The sequence below is a fragment of the Geotrypetes seraphini genome, chromosome 6 (assembly GCF_902459505.1).
Source record: "Geotrypetes seraphini chromosome 6, aGeoSer1.1, whole genome shotgun sequence".
Taxonomy (NCBI): domain Eukaryota; kingdom Metazoa; phylum Chordata; class Amphibia; order Gymnophiona; family Dermophiidae; genus Geotrypetes; species Geotrypetes seraphini.
The window spans coordinates 219,345,016-219,357,473 of record NC_047089.1 but is presented as its reverse complement, the minus strand read 5'-3'; the positions used below and the strand labels follow the sequence as shown (position 1 = coordinate 219,357,473).

Here is a 12,458-nt window from a genome sequence, read left to right as displayed (position 1 = left end):
CCTTTTATCCACTGAGCAGCTTTTGTTTAATTTCATTACTCGGCACCGCACTCATTGGCAGCAGAACAGGGTGGACCATAGAGGCCCCAGTCCTATCAAAATATTGCCCCACACAGCATCAGTAACCAGGGAGATGGGGTAGCAGGGACAGAGCTGGGTGAGTTGGCACTCCCAGGCAAAAAAAAAGATGTTCTGGTGCCCCTGACATTCAGATGTAAAGGGGTTTGGATTTCGTTCATGCCTTACTTTTCAGCTGTTGCTTAAGGTGTGATTTACATTCAGATATAGTAAGTATTTTCTTTTTCCCAGAGTGTTTACAATCTAAGGGGGTCCTTTTATTACGGCTTGCTAAAGATTAGCACGCGCTAAATGCCAAGGCATCCATTATATTCTATGGGCGCCCAAATCAGTCAGCGCGCCTTAATAAAAGGACCCCTAAGTTTGTATCTGAGGCAATGGAGAATTAATCCTCCTTTTACAAAACCGTAGTTGCGTTTTTTAGCGCCATCCACGGTGGTAACAGCTCTGATGCTCATAGGAATTTTATGAGCGTTGAAGCCGTTACCACCGTGGCTGGCGCTAAAAAACGCACTACGGTTTTGTAACTTGCTCAAGTTCACAAACAGCCATAGTGGGATTTGAACCCTTGCCTCCCCAGTTCTCAGCCTGCTGCTTTAAGTGCTAGGCCATGCTTCCTCTCCACAGTCTATCCACTAGGTTCTTCCTAATCTCCTGCCAAACTCCCTCTAAATCAGCTGCAGAATTTGAAAAGGCCTGAGAAGATTTGATTGGTGTTAGCATTAGTGAGATCACAGAGGCAACTCCAACAGTCAGCAACACTGCTGCAGCGGGAGGTCCACAAGACTTCAGGATATGGCCCTGCTGGCCCATCAGGAGTAGGGGCTCTCCACTGCCCACTCCTGCAAGAAGGCAATTTGTAGCAACATACAGAGTGGCAAAGTAAGAAGAGAAAAAAGAAACCAATACACAAGAAAGCAGAAAATACAATAATAATAGACACACACACTTCTACTTGTCACCAAAAACAATACAGGTACATACATGTAACTCGAACACTAATACAGAGGCACTGCAACTAGTGCCCAGAGGAAAAGAGCAACCAATAAAATGAAAAATGAGGAGGATAAAGCCTCAGATTAGAGAATGACACGGTGACAAAATTCATCACCGTCCCCGTCCCCACGGATAACCGCGGGAAACCATCTTCATGTCATTCTTTAAGGAGAGAGGGAAGAATCAGAGTATAAATGGGCACAACCACTGACCCGCAAGGTTTGCTTTGAAGAATGCTGGTGTAGAAGGATTGAAGTTGAGATAGACACTACAGAATGACAATCTCTGGTATCCAGAGCAGATATTGTGATGTCATAATGCCTCATTCCACCAGTGCCTAAGAGCCAATCACATCCGTGATGTCACAATGGCTTCATTATCCTTGGCTCACATAAGAATCAGAGTATGAATGGCCACAGCCACTGACCCGCAAGCTTTGCTTTGAAGAATGCTGGTGTAGAAGGACAGAGGATGAAATAGACACTAGAAAATGACATGGGATTATTTCCCGCAGTTATCCGCGGGGACGGGAACAGTGATGAATTTTGTCACCGTGTCATTCTCTACCTCAGATCCCAACCTCCACCCCTAGTGATAGGTATCAGGTATAGCAGGGTAAACCTCATAGGCATAACAAATTTAATTGGTACTCTGTGCAATGCAATTAAATCTACTGAAATTTCAAAGGTTAACAAATAACAGACTGTCAGCAGATGAGTCCATCCTGCCATATCTAGATTGCCCAGCTCCACTAACTAACTTCAGTGTCACTTGAAATGCAACTTATTCTCCAGTCTTGTTCCTCCCCCCCCCCCCCCCCCCATCTATACAGGTCCCAAAATGCTTAAACTGTCAACGTTTTGGTTATTTTGACCTCCACTGTGCCAAGCATCCATTACCCTCTCAGTAAAGAAGTATTTTCTCCGACTCTCCCTCCTTTCAGTTTTGTTTCACGACTTCTCGCCCTTGAGATCTTCTTCAATGGAATATGCCACCTTCTGGTATGGTCTGGAAACCTGCCAGTTTCCGTTTCTAAGCTGTGCCTATAGTCCCTGAGAAGCAAAAATCGATCGGCCCTCACTGCTCAAGCCAAACGTCTCAGTTTCAAGCAACAGAATTTATGGTCTCCTTCTAGGCTGCCACTTTAGACTCAGCCTCTGTCCCGATCCAGTAATACTCCAGTCTATACCAGAAAGGAATCTTACCCCCCATTTACAGAGGCATGCAGTTTAGTATGAGGTGAGGACCCCCCATTTAACAGGGTTCCCTCATTAATAGAGAAGCAGGAAAAGGTGCTTATAGAGGGAGAAATTGGGAAGGTTAGACAAGAAAAGAGCATACTGGAGCTGGAAGAAAACCTAAACACAGACAAAAGCACAAGCCACATTTTGACTTGATATGCTTTAGAACACACTGCATCCCATAAAAATTTAGGGGATGCCAGTGATGAGAGTCCTTATAATGAAGCAAGGGATGGTGATGAGAAGGCAGGGAACACCCTTGTGCTCAATGTCTTTCACAGTACAGAGGGAGAGGTGCCATGAAGAAGCCGAGAGAGCTGGCAGAGGACGAAGGGAAACAGCATAGGAGATGTTGCTGGCCAGGGCTCTTGGCATTTTGTGCTGAGACAGGTTAGCTCTGGGCACAAGCAGCGGAACAGAATAGAATGTACCAGGAATGGTTCCATCTCACCAGACATCATCACAGGGAGCTTCCCGAGCAAACGGAAAATCAGTTACATACTGCATAGCATATTCGAGTGCTACTTACCCCTGGCTGAATCTAAAGTCGTCCCTTTACTGCTAAATTCTCTCGGTGCCCCCCAAGCAAGTCCCGTCCTGTTTATGCCCAGAACCTCTCTTCCCTTCTGTTCAGGAGTTCTCACAGAGATATTCTTCCTTCCTGGGAAAATAATCCTTGCTCCTGTGTGGCTGCGCTAGAGCGTATGCTGTTTCTCAGCAGTTGGAAGGCATGGCCAGCGCATGTGTGTGTGTGTGTGTGACAGAGCACTAACTGCCTGAGAGTTGCTTTTAAGTCTGATAGCACCCTGCATATAGGACAGCCAAGGAAGAAGGGAGACAGAGACACAGAAAAAGAGAGTGTCTCTCTGTGGGAATGTCCAGGTAGCTGTATGTCTGTGTCTCAGAGCATTTGCGTATATGTGCATTTTCTTCACCATGTGCGGGCACCGGTTCCCACTGTGTTTCTGTGAGTGTACAAGTGATAATGCATGTGTTTGTCTTCATGTATATGTGTGTATCCAAGTCTCTCTCTGTGAATGCATCAGTGTGTGTGCCTCTCTTTATATAATGTGTTTTCATGTGTGTCTATAGTATGTATGTCTCTGTAGATACATTCAGTATCAAAGGACAATGTCTCAACTTTCTTATCGATTTTTTATCAATTACTCTGGGGCTTCAGATATGCCATTCGGTCGCCCATTTTTTCGGCGACATAAAAATCTTAGTGGCTATGGCTGTGGCTTCTTCATTCGCCCACTCAGTAAAAATTTGTAACGTTTTTTTAATATATATATATATATATATTTGTCTTATTTTTCTTACATAAAGTGCATCGTGCTTTCATAAATAAATAACTTATCTTAAAAGGTGTTGTTTCCTTGGTAAGATCGGGTCAGGGACCTGTCACATCGACATGTTTCGCCGTAAGGCTTTTTCAAGATTAAGTCCCCCTTTCTCAGTTTTAACAGACCATCCCGAATGGGTGACCGAATGGCATGTCTGAAGCCCCAGAGTAATTGATAAAAAATCGATAAGAAAGTTGAGACATTGTCCTTTGATACTGGATATAAACTATTGGCCAATGTTTTGAGGAGTGACTGGGGTATTTACTTATACTTCTGTAGATACATTAGCATACCTCTGTGTCCTGAAGTGTGTTCCATTGTTTGTCTGTGCGTTGTGCTCATGTATGTTTATCCTACGTATGTCTCTGTGAATACGTCAATGTACCTCTGTGTCCACTTTTGTCTCTGTGAGTGCATTAATGTGAGTGTCAGTTGAGGACGAGCTGGGAAGGGCTTCGAGGGCTGGGATGGTTAAGATGGGCTGGAGTGAGCTTTGACGGAGATTCCAGTAGATAGAACCTAACATAACATAAGAATTTATTTCTAGAACGCCATTACCGTAAAGTTCAATGCGGTTTACAAAAGACTAGCTGCGATCCATAAATCGACGTGAAGAATAGGTTAGCATTAAGAGCTAAGAAATTTAATAAACAAGAAAGTCTTAAGTTGTTTCCTGTAATGATGGTAAAAAAATGGATGATGATGATGAAAGCCACTTGAAATCTTTGTCCCATAAAGCAATTTGAAAAGAGAGGGTTTTATCATGATATCTTTTGTACCTACAGCCCTTAGATGGGTAGGGCTCTGGGTTTCTGGCCCAGACATATCTAAGACAAAGGACCATTTAAATGAAACGATTAATTTATGGAGCATGTATGGTTGGGCAGACTGGATGGACCATTTGGGTCTTTACCTGCCGTCATTTACTACGATCTTACTATATGTCTCTTTTCCATGGATGTCTCTGCAAGTGCATGTAAGTTAGTCTTTTGTCCTGGCAGTTCTTGAAAATGTTCCTGTTGTTTTCCCATGTCATTTGAGGGAATGTTTGTTTTGTTTGGGGTGGGGGTGGGGGTGGTTGTCATTTTTTTCTTTATGGGAGTAATTTTATTAAGAGCATGTACTCTTTCCTGACAGTGCATGTTTGCATGATGATGGTTTGCCCTCTTTTGCAAATAGTCTGTACTATCAGCAGCTCATGAAGAAACACAATATTTCATGATTTTTCCTATCATTTGTGTCATGTCAAGTGAATGCAAATCTCTAATCCTTTGAGCTTCCAGCTCAATCAGAATCCATGTCTACTGCCATGGATCTCAAACCTGTCCTAGTTCCCCGACAGGTAGTCAGACTTTTAGAAGATACATGATTAATATCCATGAGATAAATTTGAATACACTGGAGAACTGGTAAATTCAGATATACTGCATTCATATTTGTGTGGTTTTCGTAAAACTTAACTGGCTGGTGAGGTCACAAGGACAAGCTTAGAAGCCCACCGCGCTGTTGGGCTATGGGCCTTTACTCACCACTATTGCAATGTGCTCCACCCTTTTCTTTCCCCCTAATAGAAAGCAGCCAATGGAGTGACAAGCAACAGATCCTGGTCCCCATTAAAATGTAGTTCATGCACACCTGCGTCTTGCCCATGGGATCACCACTGTGTGCAGCAGAGACCTCCTTCCCTGGGGATACTGGTTATATCTGAAAGTCACCTGGCTTTTTTGTTATGAGGAAAGAAGATGCTCAGGTTGTATGTTTGTGTCGGAGGAGGGAAAAGGGCAGGAGTTGATTGTAATTTTGCATTACGGCCCTTAGGAAAAAAAAAGTCACTCAGTACTAAGTGAAAGATATTAGATTTTTATGGAAATAAAAAGCCTCCACTCTCTGCCATCCTAACTGTGGAAAATCTTGCAAAACGAAGCCACATAGAGCAAGCATGACAGACAGACTTCAGAAACAGAGACAACCAAGCAGACATGCCCAAGAAAGGGACAAACATATTTCAGAAAGGTACAGAACTGGGCTGTTATAATCAGACTGGAGAATTATGGGAAGTTCCAGCTCTAATGCACAGAAACCCACCTAGCCCACAACTCATTCTATCCTACCATACACACTTCACCCCAACTTCATCAGGTTTTATCTCTCTACATTCTTCCCTACCCCCATCCCATCTCTTTTGCTCCCAAATTTATCCATCTCATCCCAACACACCTCACCCCAGTCAATCCATCTCACTCCATCACACCAGTTTATATTTCTCTATACTCTCCCCAAATGATTCTATCCCATCCCATCCCCTTCCAACCCTACCCAATCCTATTATGTTCTCCCTCTTATCTCATTCCACTTTACCACACCCACCCCAACTCATCCCATGCCACCACACCAGCACCATCTGAACCTCATACTATCCCTACTCATTCAATTCCATCACACCTATTCTTCATTATATTAGGTTATATTTCTGGCTGCACCTCATCCCATCCAAATTAATCCCACTACAATATATTTTATCCTCACCACCATTACTTTGTGTCTCTACACTCTTCACAACCCAATTCATCCCATCCCATTCTCACCTCAACTCATTCTACCCCCATCTCACTCCATTCTACCCCCACCCTCATTAACTGTGTCTCTCTATATTCTCCTCAGTCCACTCCATTTCACCCCCTCCCTACCCCATCTCATTTTCACTTCAGTCCATAAGGCTGTATTTCCCTACACTTTCCACAACCTACTCCATTCCATCCCCTATTTCCTCTCTTCTACTCCATTTCATCCTTATCCCACTTCATTTTATCCCATCAAACCCTACAACTCCTCTCACCGCATCTCCCTTCCACACTACCAGCTTATGCCGCACTGCACTCCTCAATTCATCCCCTCCTTTGCCCTCCCTATCCAATCTCTTGCCGTAATTCTCCTATCTGATTATAACAGTGCACAAATCTCATGCTTTTAAAGATATGCCACCTATTCCCTGTCTGCAAGTGAAGCCAGTATCAAGACAGGATCAGAGCAAGGCAGGGAAAGAAACAGTGTGAGCTGGTAGATAAGGCAGCCAGGCAGCAGCCTCCATGGCTCCTCCACCTCTCTCAGGTTTCATCCTGTCAGTAAGCAAAGCCCTCACTAACACAAGGCCATAGCAAGAAAGGAAAAGAAACAGAGAGGGGAAAAAAAGCAGGTCATACCTCTCAAGAAGTAAGGCTCCTAGTACAGACACTCCTTTCCATAACAAGCCTTTCCCAGTGCATCTCTTTCCTCCCTGCTCATCCACCTCCTGTTACCATGGCAACCGCCTCCCTCAGCAGCCAAGGGCCCTCCTCAGTCAGCAGCGCCAGTGAAGAGCGCAGGCTTGATTTATAGAGCTGGCTTTTATTCCTGTGGCACGTTAAGCCCCACCTGCCTGCCTGGCCTAGGGGAAGTACACAGAGAGCAAATATATGGAATAGAGGAACATGTTAAGTGTCTTTGCAAAGAAAAACATTCTGGCTTTATTAGAAATCTCCTTCATCATCCCATCAGAATATACACCTTATCCCACATTTACTGTCTCTTATGGAAAGGCAGGGCTGCATGACCATTCAAGGAGACGTGGATATCAATGTCTCTCAAGGTAAGGCAAGGGCTGCATGACCACCCAGGGGAGGCCTTGGAGTCAAAAGGTTTTTCTAAGAAAGTTTCTGAACTGCAGGTTGGGATAATAATTGACAAAACAAGAGAAAATATTTTTTTCACTCAGAGAATAGTTAAGTTCTGAAACACATTAACAGAGGTTGTGATAAGAGCGGATAGCATAGCACCCTCTGGTAATTGTCTGTTATTGAGACCGACATGGATGAAGCCACTGCTTGCTCTGGATCTGTAGCATGGAATGTTGCTACTCTTTGGGTTTTAGCCAAGTACTAGTGACCTGGATTGGCCACTGTGAGGACAGGCTATTGGGCTAGATGGACTATTGGTCTGACCCAGTAAGGCTATTGTTATATTCTTATTAGTGCCTCTGGCACTCCAGTAACAAATTAGTGATACAGAGCCCAAATCCTGCCTCTGTTACTTTCTGTGAATAATTTAAACATGCAGAGCCCCAGTCCTGCTTCTGGCACTCTTGGGTGCACTATATTAGTACTGCAGTGTCTCCATCCTGGCTCTGTTACTCTCTGGTGATATAGTAGTGCTGCAGGACCTCTGGTGAAATCTTTAAGGATGAAGGGTCCCAGTCTTGCCTCTGGTATTCTTTGATAATACCTTAGTGCTTCAGGACTCTCTGGGGATACATTAAGGCTGCAGGAGTCCAGTCCTGCCTCTGGAATTCTCTGGGGATGCATTAAGGCTGTAGGGCTCCAGTCCTGCCTCTGGTACTCTAGTATAAATACATTACTGCTGCAAAGCCTGAATCCTGCCTCTGGCACTTTCTGGAAATACTTTAAGCATGCAAGGTTTCAGTCCTCCAGTCCTTCCTCTGGCACTCTCTGGTGATACTTTTAAAGAAGCAGGCCATCCTCTGGCACACTCTTGTGATACATTAGTGCTCCTGGGTCCTAGTCCTGCCTCTGGCACTCTCTGATGATATATTAGTGCTGCAGGACCTCTAGCACTCTGTGGTGACACCTTTAAAGTTGAAGGCCCCAGTTTTGCTTCTGGTATTCCTTGGTAATACCTTAGTGCTATAGAGCCCAAATCCTGCCTCTGGCACTTTCTGTGGATACTTTAAGAATGTAGGGCCACTGTTGGTTTTAAAAGTGCTTTCCTGTAACTTCATTGAGTGTCCCCTTGTCTTGTAATTTTTGATGGAGTGAAAAATTGATTCACTTGTACCTGTTCTACTCCTTCATTACCCTTGGATGTACACCATCTGGCCCCATTGCTTTGTCCACTTTGTTTAGCTAGCTCTTCACGAATACAATTCTCTGAAAATAGATCAGGGTCTACCTCACCTTTATCACTATTTATGTGTTTGTCTTCTGCGGCTCCAATCTTGCCTCTAGTATTCTTTAGTGCATATATATACATATAAGTACATATAAGAGAAGAAAAGAACCTTGAAAAATTTAAGATTAAGCTCAAAAGTTTCCTTTTTAACGATGCTTTTAGTGAATAATGATCTTTTATTATTTTTTATCCACTTTTTTTACTGTCTTTCTTCCCCCCCCCATGTTTTTACCTTTGTATTTTGAATTTAATATAGAATGTAACCATTAATGAACTTTCCCGTTGTTTCAATATAATACGTAACAACTTAATTTTTATTTTAAATTGTGTTTGTAACATTGTTTATTTATACAATATTTTACCTATGTTTATAATTATTTGTATTATTTTGTACATCGCCTTGAATGTAGAGAAGGCGATTAATCAAATTATTTAATAAACTTGGAAACTTGGAATAAACTTCAGAGCTCTAGTCCTGTCTCTGGTATTCTTTAGTAATAGCTTAGTGCTTCAGAGCTCTAGTCTTGCCTCTGGCACTCTCTAGGAATACATTGATGCTGCAGGGCCCTAGTCCTGCCTCTGGTACTCTAGTAATACATTAGTGCTACAGAGTCTGAATCTTGCCTCTGGCACTTGCTAGGAATACTTTAAGCATGCAGGGCCCCAGTCCTGCCTCTGGAACTCTCCGGTGATACATTAGTGTAGGGCAGGGGTTGGCAATTCCGGTCCTCGAGAGCCACGGGCAGGTCAGGTTTTCAGGATATCCACAATGAATATGCATGAGATGGATTTGCATGCACTTCCTCCTCAAGATGCAGATCTCTCTCAGGCATATTTATTGTGGATATCCTGAAAACCTGACCTGCCTGTGGCTTTTAAGGATCCGAATTGCCTACCCCTGGTGTAGGGTTACCATATGGCTCCAGAAAAAGGAGGACGGATTGAGACATCCAGGTTTTACTTCCATTGAAAGTAATGGAAGTAAACCCTGGATGTCTTAATCCATATTCCTTTTTCTGGAGCCATATGGTAACCCTACATTAATGCTCCTGGTTTCCAGTCCTGCCTCTGATACTTTCTGGTGTATTAGAGCTGCAGGACCTCTGGCACTCTCTAGTGACACTTTTAAAGATGAAGGTCCCAGTCTTGCCTCTGGTATTCCTTGGTAATACTTTAGTGCTTCAAGGCTCTAGTCTTGCCTCTGGCACTCTCTGGGGAATATATTAGGGCTGTAGGACACCAGTCTTGCTTCTGGCATTCTCTGGTGATACTTTTAAGAACCTAGAGTCCCAATCCTGCCTTTGGCACTCTCTGGGGTTACTTTAAACCAGGGCTGCCCAAGTCCGGTCCTCAAGATCTACTGGCAAGCCAGGTTTTCAGGATATCCACAATGAATATGCATGAGAGAGATTTGCATACCAAGAAGGCAGTGCAGGCAGATCTCTCTCATGCATATTCATTGTGGATATCCTGAAAACCTGGCTGCCAGTAGATCTCGAGTACTGGACTTGGTAGCCCTGCTTTAAATATTAAGGATGCAGGGTCCCAGTTCTGTCTTTGGCACTCTCTGGTAATAAAATTAGTTTTGCAGGGCCTCAGTCCTGCCTTTGGCACTCTGGTGGTACATTTGTGTTGGCAGAGTCTCTGGAGTGAAGGGGCAGATCTTTTTTCCCACTATTTCTTCTCTTTTTTTGTGCGTGGAATAGATTCTAACACATACCTGCTCACAAACCACACCCACTGACTGCCCTAGGAATCTGGCCTGAGGAGATTATTCATCTCAAGCCACATATATAATCACTACCTTCCCACTCTACAAGTGCGAAATAAGCGCGACATTTTCCACTCTGCAAAACAAATGATGCAACAAGAAACAGACACAACAAGAACATCAAACGGCGTCGGGACAAAAAGAAAGAAGCTCTACCGCCATCTGGTGGAGCAGCTGCAAATTGCTTGCATGTCAGCCAGAAATTAAAATATATCCCGCCAGTTTACACGGGAATACTTGGGGCAGACCAAATAGGTTAATGGGGAGAGGAGTGGGTGATTTCCGCCTTTTTTCTTTTTCATTACTATGGGAAGTTCTCTAAAGCTCCTCAGAACATTTAAGATTCAGCTACTGAGCAAAGCACATTTGTGGTTGTTCTGTGATAATTTTCCAAAAAGAAAAGGTTCCAAGCCAAGTGAGGAGTTCTATCTTCCATTCCAGCTGCTATGAGGAAAAGGCAGAAAATTAAAAAAGGGCAATTTCCACTCAACACTGGTATATCTTCACCATATCTCTCCAGCTATCTCTCCACTTTGTTGGTGTAAATTTGGAAACCATGTGTCACAATATAATGGACTTCCTGCAAAGTTTTGAGTCTTAGATGTGCTGTGTGATTCCCTGGGTTCCTGTAATCTTTGTTTTCAATAAACCAATTGCAGGGTTCTGTAAAGAAGGAGTGTTAGGGTTGCCAGATTTCCTCTATATAAAAAAAGAGGACACTTGGCCTCGCCCCGTTCTGACTCCAGCTTTGCCTCATTCCTCCCCCAACCCCGCCTCCACATGAACCTTCAAGAGCTCGGGTCTGCCCTCCAGACGCAACCCTGAGGTTGAAGACTTCCAAAATCTACACAAACTGCCAGGTTTTGGAAATCCCTCTGGGCACCCGGGCAATCCTCTAAAAAGAGGACATGTCTGGGTTTTCCTGGATGTCTGGTAACCATATGCTATCTAAACTATGTTTTAATTCTGTGAGAATGATAATAGTAAAGATTTGGAAGCATGTTCTCTTAGGCTTTCGTGGCTGGCATCATGATTGTTGCTGTTTTCTCTGTCTCGCTGTGTTGGGATAGGTAGAACCAATGTTTCAGCCATCATGCTGTGGTTTTCTTCAGGGTATGCTGCCCAATAGAGCTTACAATCTAATTATGACAGACTCACAGGATAAAGGGGTGAATCTATATACACTGCACAGGTAGGGAATTAGAAGCGGAATGATGAGGCGGACAGAGTGGGGAACTATGGAGGGAATGACTAGCAGAAATAGGTGCTTTACAAGTTGGTTGAGTTAGGACCTAAACGCAGCTTCAAAAAAGTAGACTTTCAACCTGGCTTTGAATACTATCAGAGATGGAGCCTGACGTACCCGTGTCAGGCAGGTTGTTTCAGACATAAGGCCCAGTAAGATAGAAGGGATGGAGTCGGGAGTTGGCCATAGATAGTGTTGATGCCCCTATACAGGTCGTTGGTGAGGCCCCACTTGGAGTATTGTGTTCAGTTTTGGAGACTGTATCTGGCGAAGGACACAAGAAGACTTGAAGCGGTCCAGAGGAGGGCGACAAAAATGGTAGAAGGTTTGCGCCAAAAGACGTATGAGGAGGAACTGGAAGCTCTGAATATGTATAACCTAGAGGAAAGGAGGAACAGGGGAGATATGATTCAGACGTTCAAATACTTGAAAGGTATTAACATAGAACAAAATCTTTTCCAGAGAAAGGAAAATGGTAAAACCAGAGGACATAATTTGAGGTTGAAGGGTGGGAGATTCAAGAGCAATGTAAGGAAATTCTACTTTACGGAGAGGGTGGTGTATGCCTGGAATGCACTCCCAAGAGAGGTGGTGGAGAGGAAAACAATGACAGAGTTCAAAAAAGTGTGGGATGAACACAGAGGATCTAGAATCAGAAAATAATAGTAAATATTGAAGAACTAAGGCCAGTACTGGGCAGACTTGCATGATCTGTGTCTGTTTATGGCCTTTTGGTTGAGGATGGGCTGGGGAGGGCTTCAATGGCTGGGAGGGTGTAGATGGGCTAGAGTGAGCTTTGTCGGAGACTTCAGTAGTTGGAACCCAAGCACAGTACCGGG

General features: G+C 43.8%; 1 protein-coding gene across 11 annotated transcripts in view; it reads right to left on the bottom strand.

Moving 5' to 3' along the window:
* DMTN (dematin actin binding protein) overlaps positions 1-12,458 on the bottom strand; it is a 131,127-nt gene that overhangs the window by 114,869 nt on the left and 3,800 nt on the right. For 4 of the 11 annotated variants that reach the window (XM_033948316.1, XM_033948324.1, XM_033948315.1 and 1 more), the window contains exon 1: positions 2,845-3,082. The exons of 2 other annotated variants lie outside the window; for them this stretch is intronic. The gene's annotated coding sequence lies outside the window, so the exon portion shown is untranslated. Of the gene's footprint in view, positions 1-2,844; positions 3,084-6,861; positions 7,059-12,458 lie in introns of those variants that run through there. 5 more of the 11 variants (XM_033948318.1, XM_033948325.1, XM_033948321.1 and 2 more) reach the window with 3 other exon arrangements.